At 56.9% G+C, this 14,805-nt stretch overlaps 1 protein-coding gene across 2 annotated transcripts in view; it reads left to right on the forward strand.

Annotated features, from left to right (window-relative positions):
- CACNA1S (calcium voltage-gated channel subunit alpha1 S) overlaps positions 1-14,805 on the forward strand; it is a 2,360,423-nt gene that overhangs the window by 1,589,359 nt on the left and 756,259 nt on the right. The gene's annotated exons all lie outside the window — the stretch shown is intronic.

Genomic DNA, 14,805 nt, shown 5'->3' on the forward strand with positions numbered 1-14,805 from the left:
GGCTCCAACCCAGACACCTCGTGTAGACTTTGGCAGGCCTGAGCACAGGTCTGCCCTTGAACTTGACTCTCCTCACTCACTGTCAAAGCTCATCTCACGACTAACTGTTTTCCCACCTCCGGGCCTGTGAAATCCTTGGTGGACGGAGCCAACCGCCTGGCTCTGCCCCCCTGGTGTGGACATCAAACCCGGAGGGTGGTGACAAAGGTTTGTAGGTTGGCTGCTGTCACCTTTCTAAGGGGAGGGTGTGTGTGTGTGCATGGGACTACCTGGGACGACCTGACTAGTCCAGGGCATCACATTCCCCCTTGGTTTAATGCAGACCGTCCGCGGGCTGCCCGTCCATCACCGGTTTATTTTGTTTCTGAAAGATAAAACGGGAACACAATACAAGTATACTAACAGTTGTATAAGCTTCAAATATTGACTTCAAATCTTCCCTTGCGGGAGGCACATACTTAAACGTTGCAAACCGTAACATTTTTATTAACATGGGAACGGGACCGGGTCCTTCAGTCACCCACCCAAACAAACCTAGCCTTGATGCTGCCCCTAAGAAACGGGCAGCACTCCTTTTCCCCAGTCCAGGAACGGGCCAAGGTGTTGTTTAACGGGTGCAGGGTTTCACATCTGCTTGTCTCTAGGGCCCCTGACTCGGAGGATGGCCACCGGTTGCAATGGTGGCGAGCCTCGGCCATCTGTTTTCCGCAGGCCCATCTTCCAGTCTGCCTCTCCGGAGGCTGTGAAACGGGAAGGACGGTTAAAGGGGGTTAATTACAAGTCCAAAAGTTTTTGGGTGGCCTGCAAGTTCTCGGCCTTGTCTCTTATGAACGGGGTAAAACAAAGTCCCAACGGGGATGGGCAGTAGGGTCCCAACGGGGACTGTTCAACTTGGCAGCCGGGATCCGCTGCCTATAACCTTTATGTTAATCAGATGAAAGTCTCGGATGATTAGTGCTCATTCATTCAGCTATTTACATAATCAACATATTGCACCCCTAGATGGCAGTCTCCCTGTACCTTAGCGGGGGCTTACCTAGGTTGGGGCGTGTGGACCTCCTGGGCCCAGTGCAGGGGGAGGCAATGGGATGGAGGGGACAAGCGGTCCCTCTTCCCGTATGTCAGGTATAGCTGGTAGAGACCTACGGGGGTGTGGTATAAGTGCATCACTGGGCGCTTGTTCAGGTGGCTCGCTGGCGGGCGTCTCCGTCTCTATTTCTTCCACAGGTTGTGGGAACATTATCACAGGAACAATTACCACGCCATTCTGCATAGGCCAGTCTGCTGGGAAGTCCCCCATCATGGTATGAATCACCTCTTTCTTCTGTTCCCTGCTCGGCACGGGAACTGGAGCTTCATCTACCAGTCTCAAGGGATCTGGGCATCTCTTCAGGTGGTCCCTGGAAACAGTAGTCGTGGTCTTCCCCTGGTCGCGATTGATCAAGTAGGTCTTTTCGTTTTCCCATTCAGTTGGTTGTATGACGTATGGGGTCCTTTCCCACTGGTCGTCGAGCTTATGAGTCCTTCTCTTACATTTCAGCACCACATTCCTGGGTTCAAAGGGGGTAGCCGGAGCCCGCTTGTCGAAGCACTGCTCTTGCTTTTCTCGGCTCTGGCACAGATTCCTCTCCACGTACTCCTGGATCCGTTAGTACTGCGTCTGTCGCTTGGCATCCCAGTCGTTAGTGGAGGGAAGGGCTTCAGATGCTTCTAGGTCCATTTCTAGGTCCACTGGCAGCCGCCCCGATCGAGCTCTCATCAGGTACGCAGGTGTGCACCTGGTGGAACTGCAGGGTATGTTGTACATGTCCACCAGGTCAGGTAGCTTTTCCGGCCATAAGTTCCTCTCCTCCAACAGTAGTGTCTTGAGGAGGTTCAGGACCAGGTGGTTCATCTTCTCACACATCCCATTAGTTTGGGCATGGTACGGCGTGGTCCGGATCTTCTTGCACCCGTACAAGTGGCAAAACTCCTGGAACACCTCCGCTTCAAAGGCCGGGCCCTGATCCGTGAGCACCTTCTCCAGATAGCCATGCGGTCGGCAAAAGTAGGCCTGGAAGGCCCTAGCTGTGGTACGGCCCGTCAAGTTTTTAACAGGGACAACCACCATGAACCTTGAGTAGTGGTCCACAATGGTCAGGGCATAGGTATACCCGCTTCGGCTGGGCGTGAGCTTGACATGGTCCAAGGTGACCAACTCCAGCGGCTGGTGAGTGATGATCGGCTGCAGAGGGGCCTTTTGGCTGGCCTCGTCCCGCCTTCTCAGTGCACAGGGACCACATTTTCGACACCAGGCCTCCACAGACTCCCGCATCTCACTCCAGTAGAACTGCTCCCTCACCGTGGTTGGTCGTGGCCAGCTCTGGATAGCAGCAACTTTCTCAGGATCCGGTGCTACACCTTCTGCGCTCACTACGTGACCAAGGTACTGCACCTTGGGCTTCAGCTGGTGGCACTTGGAGGGCTTCAGCTTCATCCCGTACTTGGAGAGGGCCTCGAACACTTCTGCCAGGTGCTCCAGATGGGCCTTGTACGTCTTGGAATACACGATCACGTCATCCAAATATAACAGCACGGTCTCGAAGTTGAGATGCCCCAAGCAGCAATCCATGAGTCATTGGACGGTCCCGGGGGCATTGCACAGCCCGAATGGCATACTGTAGAACTCGCAGAGCCCCATAGGGGTAGCAAATGCGGTCTTCTCACGATCTTCTGGTGCAACCGCCACCTGCCAGTATCCACTGGTAAGGTCAAGGGTAGAGAAATAATTAGCAGTTCTTAGTGCAGCCAGCGACTCTTCAATGCGGGGGAGAGGGTAGGCATCTTTATGCGTTTTCTGATTGATCTTCCGGTAATCCACACACATTCTCATGGTGCCATCCTTCTTCTTTACCAACACCAATGGAGCTGCCCAAGGACTACAACTATCCCGGATGACCCCTGCCTCCTTCATGTTCCTTAACATGTCTTTGGCGCATTGATAGTGTGCTGGTGGGATCGGCCTATACCTTTCTTTAATGGGTGGATTTGTGCCTGTGGGGATATGATGTTGAACCCCCTTAATCCTCCCAAAGTCTAGCGGGTGCTTGCTGAAAACCTGCCCATATTCCTGTACCACCCTGTATACCCCGTCTTTGTGGTGTAGTGGGGTAGACTCAGTGCCGACATGTAACTCCTGGCACCACTCCTCTATCTGCATTTGTCTCGGGCGGAGGAGGGGACGCCGCGCTCTCCCACTGCTCGGGTCCGGCTGCCGCTGCTGCTGCGGCCTGCTGTTGCTCGGTGGCTCGAGCGATGGGCCGGATCCCGGGGACTCGAGCGGCGCTCCTCGCCCGTGAGTGAAAGGGGATTGGTTTTTGGGATTGTTTATTGTCCGTGACGCCACCCACGGTTGTGGTGATTGTGTGGGGACCACCGCTGCTCTGTATGGGGATCCCGGGAGCGGTGACAGGGAGCAGCAAAGTTGTTGGTTCTCCCCTCCGTGGGTAGGGGGTGGTTGTCCCGGAGCCCAGTGATAAGGTGGGGGATGAGGGATGCCGGGGCCGGTGCAGGGCTTGGTGGTGTGCAGGGACGCGGGGGCAGTGCTGTGCCTCACGGCACTGTGGTACTCACTCAGCCTGAGACGGGGACACAGTTCTCGGTAAAACACATGGCTGGAAAGACGGTTTCCACGGATGGCTGCTATTGCTTTTCCCCAGTAGTTGACGGTGACGGTCCCTTTTCCTGCACCTAAGTCTATGTTGGTAGCAATGGGTTCCCACCGGTAACCCGCTCCCCGGCTTGGATATGGGCCAGAGGAGCCCCTCTTTGCCCGCAGGCGCTGGCCCTGAGAAACGGGTGCCTTGGCGGTGGCGGTGTCTCTCTCCTACGGTTGGACTGTTGCCTTCAATCGGGACTTAGCTGTTGGGAGACCCAGGAGGTCCCCTTCACTGATGGATTTGGCAAATTCACGGCGACTCCTAGCCTTACCGGGATCCGAAAGGCCCCTGCCAATGGTGCTGGCTTCTCTTCGTATACCGTTCCGGTACCGCCGGGCCACCACCCGTCCACGGTCCTTTCGGCAACCTCCGATCAGCCTCTCCTGCAGACGGTCACCGCCGTCTGCTAACCTTGCTGTTCTCAGTCCGGGGCACACACCCGGACCAACTTCAGGCTTTCTCAACTGTCACTTTCTCTTCCACTTTAACTCCTCTCCTTTGCTCCTCTACCACTTCACTCTCACTTCAAACTCTGACTCCACTGAACTGCCTGGTTTTCCCGCCTCCAGGGCTGTGAACTCCTCGGTGGGCGGAGCCAACCGCCTGGCCCACCTTCTGGTGTGAACCTCAGCCCCTGGAGGAAGGCAACAAGGATTTTTGGGTAGCTTCGGTGTACCTATCCGGGGTGTAGGGTGTGGTGGTGTCATGACCTGTGACTCCTGGCTTGCCCAGGGCGCCACATTCCCCCTTAGCAAAATGCAGACCGTCCGCGGGCTGTCCGTCCAACACCGGTTTTATTTTTCTGAAAAGATAGAAAAAACACAAGACAAGTATAGTAACATTATCCCACAGCAGGAGGCACTTTTCTTAAACGTTACGGTAACATTTCAAACTGTTGCTACTGCCGCTCTCTCCCACCCAAGTAACCTTGCCCTGATGCTGCCTCTAAGAAACAGGCAGCACTCCTTGACCCCAGTCGTGAACCAGTTACCCGAACGGGATCTGTCCTTCCCCTCCAGAGGGTAGCCACCGGTTCCGGTGGTGGCTGGGCCTCAGCCTGCTCCACTGCGGGCCCTCCCTCCAACCTGCCTCTCCGGAGGCGGTAACGGTAGCTGCAACAAACATATTTTATTTACATGCCACTAATGTTTGTGGTTGCCCTGCAAGTTCTCGGGCCTGTTCATAGAGAGTTCCCTATGCAACTAGATGGTCCCTCCGGGGACAACAATGCCGGCAACGGCCGGTTCCAAATCACGGTTAATCAGGTGAACTTCGGTTGATCACTCATTTTCATTCTTTAAACTTTTCAAACTTTTAAACACACACACACTTCCTCCCCCCCTTTTAAAGAACCGTTTCCCTGTACCTAAGTGGGAGCCTACCTAGGTTGGGACGGGTGGACCTCCGGGGTCCGGTGTAAGTGGGGCTAGGCAGTGGGGCAGAAGGAACAATCAGTTCCTCCTCCCTGCTATCGTGTGGGGAAGGCGGAGGCATAGGGGAGCTGGGTACAGGTTCATCCCTGGGCACTGGTACTGACTCACGGTTGACCGCCTCCATCACTTCTTCATCCACGGGTTGTGGGAACAGTATCACTGGAAGAATCACCGCGCCGTTCTGTGTAGGCCAGTCTGCTGGGAAGTCACCCATCACAGTGTGGATCACCTCTTTTGCCTTCTCTGCTAGTGGAGGAACCGGTACTTCAGCCGTTGCCCTCAATGCTGGTGGGCACCTTTTCAAATGGTCCCGGGAAACCGTGGCCAAAGTGCCCCCTTGGTCACGACTGATTTGGTAGGCCTTCCCATCTTCCCATCCTGTGGGCTGTATGACGTATGGGGTTTGTTCCCACTGATCATCCAGCTTGTGGGTTCTCCTCTTCCGCTTCAGCACTACATCTCCAGGCTGAAAAGGGCCAGCAGACGCCTTTTGATTGAAGCGCTGCTCCTGCTGTTCCCGACTCCGACTCAAGTTCTTCTTGACATATTCTTGAATCTGCCGGTATTGTACCCTCCGCCGAGTTTCCCATTCAGCTGTCGAAGGGAGTGCTTCTGGGGCCTCCAATCCCATGTCCAGATCTACCGGTAGCCGACCAGGCCGAGCCCTCATCAGGTATACTTCATCGAACTGGAAGGGATATTGTTGTACATATCGACCAAGTCGGGTAGCTTCTCTGGCCACAGGTTCCGCTCTTCCAGCGGTAACGTCTTGAGGAGTCCCAGGACCAAGTGGTTCATCTTCTCACACATGCCGTTGGTCTGGGCATGGTAAGGGGTGGTCCGGATCTTCTTGCAGCCGTACAACTGGCAGAACTTATGGAACACCTCCGCTTCAAAGGCCGGGCCTTGGTCAGTAAGCACTTTCTCTGGGTATCCATGTGGTCGGCAGAAATAAGCCTGGAACGCTCTAGCGGCAGTACGACCAGTTAGGTCCTTGACTGGGACAACCACCATGAACCTCGAATAGTGGTCTACTATGGTCAACGCGTAGGTGTACCCACTTCGGCTGGGGGTGAGCTTGACATGGTCCAGGGCGACCAGCTCCAGCGGCTGATGTGTAATGATCGGGTGTAGGGGCGCCTTCTGGCTGGCCTCGTCCTTCCTCCTCAGCGTGCAAGGACCGCACTCTCGGCACCAGGCCTCTACAGACTCCCGCATCCCACTCCAATAGAACCGCTCTCTCAACAGCATCTCCAGCTTCTTCCATCCGAAGTGTCTGGCACCATCATGGTATGCCTGCAGAACAGTGGGCACATCAGCTTGGGGAATAACCAACTGGCGGATTTTCTCATGAGTCTTCGGGTTGATCAGCTCACGGTACAACTTCCCTTGATGTAGATACAGCCGGGTCCGTTCCTTCCACAAGCGTTGGGCTTCAGCTGGGGCGGCAGGGTCCATCCCAGCAGCGCCTTGCTCCACCAGGGTCTTGACTAGGCGGACAGCGGGCACCTGGCTTTGAGCTTCCTGCCACTCCTGACTGGGCAGTGGATCCAGGTTCACCCGTTGTTGGTGGACATGTACCTTCTCAGTTGGTGGCTGGTGAAATGCAGGCAACTTGATCTCTTCGAGGTCGTCATCCTCGCACCCTTCTTCTGACAAGTGGGGCATCCGAGAGAGTGCATCAGCATTAATGTTGACACGACCGGCCCTGTATTTGATTGTGAAGTCATAGTTGGCTAACCTGGCCACCCACCGCTGCTCCAACGCGCCCAACTTGGCCGTGTCCAGGTGAGTCAACGGATTGTTATCCGTGAAAGCGGTGAATTTTGCTGCGGCCAAGTAGTGGCGGAATCGCTCGGTGATAGCCCATACCAGTGGCAGGAGCTCGAGCTTGAAGGAGCTGTAGTTCTCAGGGTTCCTTTCAGTCGGCTGGAGCTTTCGGCTAGCATAAGCAATCACTTTTTCCTTCCCGTCCTGGACCTGGGATAGGACTGCCCCCAAACCCACATTGCTGGCATCTGTGTAGAGGATGAATGGGCAGCCGTAGTCAGGGTACACTAGGACCTCCTCTCCGGTCAAAGCCGCTTTCAGCTGGCGGAGGGATTCCTCATGCCTTTCTTCCCACACCAGTGGGGCTCCGGTGGGTCTACCACCTTTGGTCTGTCCCACGAGGAGGTCTTGCATGGGGGCAGCCATCTTCGTGTACCCCTTGATGAAGCGTCGGTAGTATCCCACCAGACCCAGAAACTGCCTTACTTCTCTCACTGTGGTTGGTCTCGGCCAGTCTTGGATGGCAGTAATCTTCTCGGGGTCGGGGGCGACACCTTCTGCACTCACTACATGCCCCAGATACTGCACTCTGGGTTTCAGTAGGTGACACTTAGAGGGCTTCAACCTCATCCCGTATTTGGCAAGGGACGCGAACAAATCGGCCAGGTGCTCCAGATGGGCTTCATACGTCTGAGAGTACACAATCACATCATCCAGGTATAACAGGACGGTCTCGAAGTTTAGATGTCCCAGACAGCACTCCATCAGCCGTTGGAAGGTTCCAGGGGTGTTGCACAGCCCGAACGGCATACTATTGAATTCACACAGCCCCATTGGGGTGGTGAAGGTGGTTTTCTCCCAGTCCTCCGGTGCCACTGCCATTTGCCAGTACCCACTGGTGAGGTCAAGGGTAGAGAAGTAATTCGCAGTTCTCAGTGCGGCCAAAGACTCTTCAATACGGGGCAGTGGGTAAGCATCTTTATGCGTTATCTGGTTAATCTTCCGGTAGTCCACACACATCCGCATGGTGCCATCTCTCTTCTTGACCAGTACCAACGGGGCGGCCCAGGGACTACAGCTGTCCTGAATAACCCCTGCCTCTTTCATGTTCCTCAACATATCTTTGGCACATTGGTAATGCGCAGGGGGAATAGGCCTGTACCTCTCTTTGATAGGGGGGTGCTCACCGGTGGGGATGTGATGTTGGACCCCTTTGATCTGCCCAAAGTCTAGTGGATGTTTGCTGAAAACTTGCTCATACTCCCGCACCACCCTGTATACCCCTTCTTTGTGATGTGTAGGGGTATCGTCAGTGCCCACGTGTAGCTGTTGGTGCCACTCATTTAACTCCCCTTGGGGCGGGTGAGTGCTGGTAGTAGGTGGGGAAACTGGGGGAGCCGCCTCGTGGATGGCGTGGGGATCCAGGGTGAGCAACTTGTCAAGGGTGGCATACCGGGGAAGCCTGACTTCTTCCACCCCACAGTTCAGCACCCTCACGGGCACTCTCCCCTTCTTTACATCTACCACCCCTCGGGCGGCCATTACGGTGGGCCAGTGCCCGGAGGGCATGGGCTCTATCATGGCGGGGTAGTCACGCCCCTGAGGCCCTACTGCTGCTCTACACCAAATCATCATCTCACTTCTAGGGGGCACAATCAACGGAGCAGCATCCATCACTCTCACTCCACCAATCTCTCCTCCTGTTGAGTTTACATGCTGGCGGTACATCAAGGCTCGGATCTCACGCTGCACAGCTCTCTGTCGGCTCCCCGCCGCCGTGGCGGCCAGCTGCTGCAGTAGGGCCAACACATCACCCATACAGTGCTCCATCACATTGGTTCCTAGCACTATCTTCGGGTTATGATCACTGGGTTCATTCATGATCACAATAATACCCTGGTGTTGCAGTTCAGCTCGCCCCACTGTCATAGCCACTTGTTTATACCCCACTTGGGTCAATGGGAGTCCATCAGCAGCAATCAGTGTTATACTAGTATCTGTGGGAGCCAGCTCGTCTGTCCCCCAATACCGTTGGTATAATGTGTATGGTATGGTGGTTACCTGTGATCCAGTGTCCAAGAGAGCCATCACCGGTATGCCGTTCACAGCCACGGGGATGATGGACCGGGCCCCGATATACCGGTCCCGCCAGTCTGGGGGGCCACGGGGTTCTACTCCTGAGGATTGGCTCGTGGCCCCAGGGGTTGCTCGTTTAACGGGCACTGTCGGAAGTAATGGCCAGGCATGCTGCACTTGTAGCAGGTTGGAGGTCTGTTCCGCGGGTTGTTAGCACTTCTCCGCTGCATCCAGGGAACATCCTCAGGGCTGTCGGCGAGCTGTATCTTGGTTGGAGGCTGGGATCTGGTCAAAGGTTGGAGTGCAGCGAGAATCTTGGCGAGGTCTCCGTCCATGCGGCGGACCTGGGCTGCCAGTTCTTCCATCGTGCTGCTTGGAGCTCTAGGTATTGGAGAGGCTGGTAGGGCAGGGGCCACCACGACGGGGGCCGATTCGATTGGCCACGGGGCTGGCTCCAAGATTTCTGAAGCTGGGGGTTGCAGTGCTTTAATGGCCCATTCCTTTAACACAGCAAAGTCCACATCAGGGTGTTCCAGGGCCCACAGCCAGAGTTGTTTGCGATCCTCAGAGGACCTCATCCCCTGCACAAATTGCTCTACTAACATCTTGTTGCTGTCCGCCTCATTGATAGTGTCCACCCGCTTTAGTGTGCGGAGGGCGGTTTGCAGACGTAAAGCGTAGTCCCGAATGCTATCCACAGACCGTTGCCGGCACTGGTAAAACTGCATCCTCAGCTCAGCTTCGGTACAGGTCTCAAAGGCAGTCTGTAGCTTCTCAAAGATGGTGGCTACAGAGAACCGGTCCTCCTCGGCCCAGGTCTCCGCCTCCTGCTCAGCTGCGCCGGTTAGCTGGCCCAGCACTACCGCTGCACGTTGCTTATCAGTCAGGGGGTACAATTCCAGATGCGGATTAAGCTTTTCCCGGAAGACCTGTAAAGCATCAGGTTTCCCGTCATACTGCGGTAGCCAGGTAGCTCCGGGCGCATAGGGCAAGGAGAACGGCATCACCTGAGCGAGAGCGGGGGCCGCGGCACCTCCTGCCAGCACGGCCGGGACCTGGGCAGGCCCATTCCCATCCACGGGTGCCACTGCGGCTGAGACCACCGCTCCTCCAGCGGCTCCGTCGGGCGCAGACATCTTTTTCCATCCCCCTTAGCCTCTTTCCGGCCCCTCCTCTATCGGGGCGGGGTTTTGGCCTTCGCGCCTCCACTACTCGAGAAAACGCTCGAGCGGGAACTTTTCGCGCCAAAGATGGCGACTTCCGAAATTTTTCGGCCGGACACCTCCGGCGGTCACAAGGCGCACCTCTACCCAACGGCAGAGCGGTAAGATCCTGTTCGTGACGCCAAGTTGTCGCGGGCGGAGGAGGGGACGCCACGCTCTCCCACTGCTCGGGTCCGGCTGCCGCTGCTGCTGCGGCCTGCTGCTGCTCGGTGGCTCGAGCGATGGGCCGGATCCCGGGGAGTCGAGCGGCGCTCATCGCCCGTGAGTGAAAGGGGATTGGTTTTTGGGATTGTTTATTGTCCGTGACACCACCCACGGTTGTGGTGATTGTGTGGGCACCACCGCTGCTCTGTATGGGGATCCCGGGAGCGGTGACAGGGAGCAGCAAAGATGTTGGTTCTCCCCTCCGTGGGTAGGGGGTGGTTGTCCCGGGACCCAGTGATGAGGTGGGGGATGAGGGATGGCGGGGCCGGTGCAGGGCTTGGTGGGGTGCAGGGAGGCGGGGGCAGCGCTGTGCCTCACGGCACTGTGGTACTCACTCAGCCTGAGACGGGGACACAGTTCTCGGTAAAACACATGGCTGGAAAGACGGTTCCCACGGACGGCTGCTATTGCTTTTCCCCAGTAGTTGACGGTGACGGTCCCTTTTCCTGCACCTAAGTCTATGTTGGTAGCGATGGGTTCCCACCGGTAACCTGCTCCCCGGCTTGGATATGGGCCGGAGGAGCCTCTCTTTGCCCGCAGGCGCTGGCCCTGAGAAACGGGTGCCTTGGCGGTGGTGGTGTCTCTCTCCTACGGTTGGACTGTTGCCTTTAATCGGGACTTAGCTGTTGGGAGACCCAGGAGGTCCCCTTCACTGACGGATTTGGCAAATTCACGGCGACTCCTAGCCTTGCCGGGATCCAAAAGGCCCCTGCCAATGGTGCTGGCTTCTCTTCGTATACCGTTCCAGTACTGCCGGGCCACCACCCGTCCATGGTCCTTTCGGCAACCTCCGATCAGCCTCTCACCGGTCACCGCCGTCTGCTAACCTTGCTGTTCTCAGTCCGGGGCACACACCCGGACCAACTTCAGGCTTTTTCAACTGTCACTTTCTCTTCCACTTTAACTCCTCTCCTTTGCTCCTCTACCACTTCACTCTCACTTCAAACTCTGACTCCACTGAACTGCCTGGTTTTCCCGCCTCCAGGGCTGTGAACTCCTCGGTGGGCGGAGCCAACCGCCTGGCCCACCCCCTGGTGTGAACCTCAGCCCCTGGAGGAAGGCAATAAGGATTTTTGGGTAGCTTCGGTGTACCTATCCGGGGTGTAGGGTGTGGTGGTGTCATGACCTGTGACCCCTGGCTTACCCAGGGCGTCACACATGGATGAGGTGTCACTGCTTATGTTGGGTGCAAGGGTAGTGGGGGTAGTTTCATGGATGGAGTGGGCGTCTATGGTGAACAGCTTAGCTATGATGGCGTAGCGGGGGAGCCTAACCTCTTCCTCCCCGCAATTCATCACTCTCACAGGCACTCTCCACTTCTTGACGTCAATCACCCCCCTGGCTGCCATTACTGTGGGCCAGTGCTCTGAAGGCGAGGGTTCCACCAACACCGGGTAATCTCGTCCTTGGGGGCCTACTGCTGCCCTGCACCACATCATCATCTCGCTGCTTGGCGGGACCACTAAAGGGGCTGCGTCCATCACCCGCACTCCACCAATCTCTCCACCCGTCAGGTTCACTTGCTGCCGTTGCAGGAGGGCTCGGATCTCACGCTGGAGTGCCCTATGCCGACCCCCTCCCGCAGTGGCAGACAGCTGCTGGAACAGGCTCAACACTTCTCCCATACAGTGCTCAATCACATTGGTCCCTAGGACCACTTTCGGGTTACGGTCACTGGGCTCATTCAACACCACAATCATCCCTTGGCGTTTCAGCTGGATCCGTCCCACAGTCAGGGTCACCTCTTTAAATCCCACCTGGGTCATAGGGAGCCCATTGGCTGCAAAAATGGTCATGCTATCATCGGGAGGGGCAAGTTCACTATCGGCCCAATATCGCTGGTACAAAGAATAAGGCATAGTCGTTACCTGCGATCCAGTGTCCAACAGGGCCATGGTTGGGACGCCATCCACTGCCAGGGAGATGATGGGGTGACCTCCAACGTACCGGTCTTGCCAATCAGTCGGGCCATGAGGGTCTACTCCTGAGGATTGGCCCTTGGCCTCAGAGGTTGCTCATTTAATGGGCATCGCCTAGAGTAATGGCCAGGCTTGTTGCACTTATAGCAAATAGGTGGCCCATACCGCGGGTCATTGTTCTTCCTCTGCTGCATCCAAGGGACATCCTCCGGACTGTCGGCGAGCTGGATCTTCTCCTGGGGCTTGGCTCTCGTCGGTAGCTGGAGTGCGGCGAGGATCCGGGTGAGGTCTTCGTTCATGCGTCGGACCTGCGAGGCCAGCGCTTCCATCGTCCCGACGGGTGCGGCAGGGGCCGGTAGAGCCAAGGGAGGGGGCACTACCAAGACGGCCAAGGGGCCGCATCAGGAGCGCCAACGGTTGGTGGTGCAGGGCCTTGATGGCCCGCTCCTTTAGTACTGTAAAGTCTAGGTCGGCGTGCTACAAAGTCCATAACCGCAGCTGTTTGCGATCTTCGGCAGTCCCCAGTCCCTGCAGGAACTGCTCCACTAGCATCTTGTTGCTGTCGGCCTCACTGATGGTATCCACCTGCCTCAGCGTCCGGAGGGCCATCTGCAGGCGCAAGGCATAGTCTCTTATACTGTCCACGGGTCGTTGCCGACATTGGTAGAACTGCATCCGCAACTCAGCCTCGGTGCGGGTTTCAAAGGCGGACTGGAGTTTCTCGAAGATGGTGGTCACTGACGCCCGGTCCGCGTCTGCCCAGGTCTCCGTTTCCTGCTCGGCCGCGTCGGTCAGCTGCCCTAGCACTATCGTCGCACGCTGTCTACCAGTCATGGCATACAAGTCATGGATAGTGTTTATCTTTTTCCGGAACACCTGCAAGGCATCAGGCTTCCCATCGTACTGGGTTAGCACAGTAGCACCGGGCACGTAGGGCAAGGAGATCAGCATTACCTGAGCGACCGCTGGACCCGCGGCCTCCACCGCTCTTGCGACCGGAGCGAGGGCCGCCACGTTCCCGTCTTCGGGCGCCGCCACTCCCTCAGCGCCGTCTCCAGTAGGTACAGACATCTTCCCTCCGTCCCCCCTTGTTTTTTTCGGGGCACTTCACTTGCTTTCTGCACCGCTCTGCTCTCAGGGGGCGGGGCTTCACTTTCGCGCCCTTTTGCTTGGAGAAGACGGCTTGGGCGGGAAACTTCGCGCCACAGGATAGTGACAAGATGGCGGATTCTGCAATTTTTCAACGGGGACTCCGCTGACGACAACCTCAAGGCGCACTTCCACAGGTAAGTGGATGGGTTCAATCCTGTTCGTGACGCCAGAAGAGCGGATGTGTACCGCCCCGGGGCTCGGCCGGCTGCCGAGCCGTTCGGATCTGTGCTCGTCGGTGGGTGGCTCGAGCTCTTCCACGGACCCGGGGGGTCACGTCGCTCTGAAAGGGGATTGGCGCTACATGTAGGGACTTTGGTGGGGAGGTCCAAGGCCGGAACCGCGGTGGTTTTCAGGGGGATTTTAAGTTCGTGACGCCACCCACGGGTTGTGGTGAATGGATGGACACCACCGCTGCCGTTAACTAGGCTCCCGGGGACGGTGTTGCGCAGTTTGGTGTTGACCACCTCCATGGGTAGGGGGGATGATGGTCCCGGGGACCCGAGGGAGGTGCTGAGGCGAGGGGATGGATGCTGGCTGGGGTGCTGGTGCTGTGCGGTGCGGTGCGCGCAGCCCGGAGGCACTGGTGTACTCACTATGATAAAACACACTCGAGTCTCTGGTAAACCAAACGAGATGATGAACGGTGCCCGCAGCCGGCTGCAGCTTCCCCTTAACAGGTTGGTGGTTTCCGACTTTCTCCTGCACCTCTTTAATGTGAACGTTATGACTCCTATGCCTAAGCAACGGTAGTCCGCTCCCCGGCTTGCTGTGGGTCGGAAGAGCCCTGTTTGCCCGCAGACGCTGGCCCCTTGGGTCTCTATACTTTGGCGGTGGCTTTACCCTAATCGTTGGGCTGTTGTGTTCAGTCGGGTCTTGTGTGGGAAAGGTCCTAAAGTCCAGTCCTCAATCAGTTGATTTGACTTAGCCTAGTTGTTTCTGGGCCTCGTACTGGGTCTGAGTACCTGTCCTGGTGCTCCGGTTTCCAATCAGTTCCCCGGTTCGGTACCGGCGGGCCACCGCCCGACCCCGATCCCTACAGTTCCACTGGCTGTAATCCCAGCTCCTGCAGGCGGCCACCACCGCCTGCCACTTTGCCAAAGGTGCCTGGGCTCCAACCCAGGCACCTCGTGTAGACTTTGGCAGGCCTGAGCACAGGTCTGCCCTTGAACTTGTCTCTCCTCACTCACTGTCAAAGCTCATCTCACGACTAACTGTTTTCCCACCTCCGGGCCTGTGAACTCCTCGGTGGGTGGAGCCAACCGCCTGGCCCCGCCCCCCCTTGTGTGGACATCAAACCCAGAGGGTGGTGACAAAGGTTTGTAGGTTGGCT

Source organism: Anomaloglossus baeobatrachus, chromosome 1 (genome assembly GCF_048569485.1).
Source record: "Anomaloglossus baeobatrachus isolate aAnoBae1 chromosome 1, aAnoBae1.hap1, whole genome shotgun sequence".
Taxonomy (NCBI): domain Eukaryota; kingdom Metazoa; phylum Chordata; class Amphibia; order Anura; family Aromobatidae; genus Anomaloglossus; species Anomaloglossus baeobatrachus.